The sequence below is a fragment of the Chondrus crispus genome, genomic scaffold, assembly GCF_000350225.1.
Source record: "Chondrus crispus Stackhouse genomic scaffold, scaffold_177, whole genome shotgun sequence".
Taxonomy (NCBI): domain Eukaryota; phylum Rhodophyta; class Florideophyceae; order Gigartinales; family Gigartinaceae; genus Chondrus; species Chondrus crispus.
Window position 1 is genome coordinate 123,070 of NW_005179048.1, and position 3,272 is coordinate 126,341.

The window sequence follows — 3,272 nt, forward strand, 5'->3', positions numbered from 1 at the left end:
GTAAGGAGGGACGAAAAACAAAGGGGAGGCGCTAAGGTTTGCGGTAGGCGTCTGGGTTTGGGAGGGGGAAGGGGGGAGGTCGACATGGTGAAGGTGGGAGGGGGATGGGGGGAGCGGGACGGGGGGAGCGGGATGGGGGGAGCGGGACGGGGGGAGCGGGATGGGGGGAGCGGGATGAGGGCCGGGCATCTGTCTGCAGCAGTTGTGTGTTTAAGGTATGTGCCGTATGTGGGGGAGGGCGTGGATACTTGTCCTCCAGCTGTTGACAGTTGGAGGGGAAGTTATTCCGAAAAAATGCACATCAGGGAATGAAGTTGCATTTTCTGGGAAGCGCTGGTAGGCCACGTCATAGATGCCGTGCATTTAACCAATCATACTGTGTACAGCTAAAAAACAATGTGGATCACAGCAATGAACATTTTTCGCTTCAGGCTGGAGAAACAGAAGCACTTAAAAAGGAGCCAGCTGCCCCTTCAATTACCGCAGCTAGCATCTACTACCTGCGAGAGAGCCATGTCTGCATTCGCCACCGCGCCAAAAGCCGCCACTCCTACCCCCTGAGCACCTCGCAATCCGCCCTGCCGCAGCTCTCACGCTCTCCCTAGCGCATGTACCTCTCCACCAGGGCGCCACCCAGTAGCGAAGGGCACACGCGTGACACCTCTGCCCAAATATACACACGTATCTGACGAGGAGGACGACGCCAGGGCCCTGGCATGACTAAAGAAAAACAACGATCTTTTCACTAGAAACGGATCTACAGAAAACCCCTATTAGGGCTTGTTTGTTATAACTGCATATAACATGGCTTTCACTACTATGTCGCGGATCAGATGAAGAAAGATAGGGTTAAAGTAAGAATACTCCATCTGCGTGAGAAGGAACAATTTCGGCCCCTACATGACTTTCATCTTCACCACTTTGCATTTCGCGTGTAGAAAATACATTAGTTTTGTCGATCGACTTCAGATTGATTTTTGCGTACTCACGATCATTCATTCTGAGAGCCTTAGTGTCAAGAACTCTCTTCATAACTGAATATCCAGGTAGAAATGACGAAAGCTTGGAAATACCGCATGTAACATCGTCTGGAGAGAGGTTTCCAAAGATGATGGAATCGTTGCTTTGACGGTCGTCAAGGGTGGCCTCCATAAAATCAGCCACGAGCGAACGAAACACTAATGCAACACACCTAATGCTGCGTAAGGAGTTCTCGTGACCACGCAAAAAAGCCGCTTGCTCTTCACAGTGACAAAACTCTACCAGGAATCGAGTGGAAACGTCAATCAAATTGACTGCTTTTGTGAGCCTACGAACCTCACCTCCTCTCCTCTTCCTTGTGTTTGCGCCCTCGACAACCAGCACGTCATGTTCAACAACGAAAACCATATCGAGTCTGTCGACAACCAACTTTCGCATCCGACCGATATTGCCGGCGTCAACTTCGCTAGAAGCCTGAGAGCTGCGTATGGTTTTTGGGACATCATTAAGAGACTCAATTTCGAAATCATTTCCAGGGTATGCCCACCTGATCCTCAAAGTTGCTTGGCTTGCATCAGAATTGAAACTGTCCCAGTCTACCATCAAATACCCTAATTCCTCTGCGAAAATTGCTTTGCACCTTTCGCGTCCATCATGCAAAAAACCAGTTACAAGACTGAAATTTTTTTTTGCGCCGTGGAGTGCAATGTCACGCTTACAGGGGGTGCTCTTTACCACTGTCTTTCGCAGAATCAGCTTGTGTCCAGATGCACCAATGCGACGGCATTGGTTCCCGCGGGACTCTGGCACTGTTTCGAGATAAGCGCGAGCCTCTGAAACATCATCACCACGGATGAGACCCCTTTGAAGCCATCTTGGTTGATCAATTTTTCTGCACAATGTCGCACTTCTCGGCGATTTATCCACCTCACATGTGTCACATTGACCATGACGATTCCTTGCGCTGTGGTCACATGTGGCTGGCTGACTTCGACTTTCTGGGGATCTCAAAGTAGCCGTAGAGTCACCTTGGCCGTTGATTTCGGCCTCACCATCCCTTATGGAGTTGAAAACTCCAAGTCTATTATTGTGCAAGTTCACCAAAAGTGTAAGCACGAACGACTGTCTGAATTCGCAATGGCGGAATCCCACCCTCTTATGGAGAACATTTCGAGGCTGGTTTGGTTGCTTTCCGAAAATGATCGTTTCTAATGCCGTGGAACAGTTGTGAAGGAGCTGTCCAGAACCCCCCGCAATTTTGAATATTGTCACAGCGACATTAATACAAGCAATCCTGGTTAGAGCACCGCTTTTGAACACGTAGTCCGCATGCGGCGTCAGTTGATCGAGTTTTTCATTCCAAAGTGACAGAGAAGTTCTCGCTGAAGATGTCGATTTTGTGCTAGCGCCCAGACTTCGAGTCCCTCGAATTTCTTCGAGTTCTTTCTTGATTTGTTTTTGCTCCTCCCGTAGATCTGCAATTTTAGAGCACACTCGAGACTCGAAGCCTTTCATGTGATTCACAAAATCTTTCTCCATGCGCTTGAATATACCAAAAAGATATGCATTTGAAGCGGTCAAACTCGGAGGGACGCAATCATTCTCCTCTTCTCGACAGGATTCTGCTCTTGCACATTTAATATGTTGATTATCATCGTTAGGAGCAGGATTATGATCATCATCACTTCCAAGTTTCCCATCGCCTCTTAAAGTTTCTAAATCAGCTGATGATCGCGATGGGAGATTATGCGAACAGGAGACCCATAATCATCATCACTGTGGAGAACATTTCTGTTTCTCTGCCCTGCTCTATGACCAACGGGGCCGTTGGAACCCGATCGACCTCTCTTTTCTGTCGCTATCACAGAACATCTCTCTTGTAGAAAATCCCGCTTCGATCGATGGGCTGAGTTACTTTTTTGAGCAGGATTTGCCTTTGAGATACGCTGAGAAGGATTAGCTCGTCGAGAGACCAGAATACTTTTCTCAACACGCGACTTCTTTGTTGCCGTGTCGTCCATCCGGGATGTATGCTTCTCCAAATTGCGTTTCCCAGTGGAGCGCGAACGCCTGTGAGACTGCTCGTTCGTCGACAGTGAAGCGGACCTCATGCCCCTGCGTGTCAGTCTATCTGCGTCTCCATCCATGAATTGTGATCCAGTATCTCTGACTAAGTTGAGTATGAGGACTTCAAAGGGGACGAACTGGTAGAAATGTTCCCGATGGTTCCTGAAACGAACTAAACAATGGGTCTGTTCGAGGCCCAGACGTGCTTCACTTAAACATCCTGA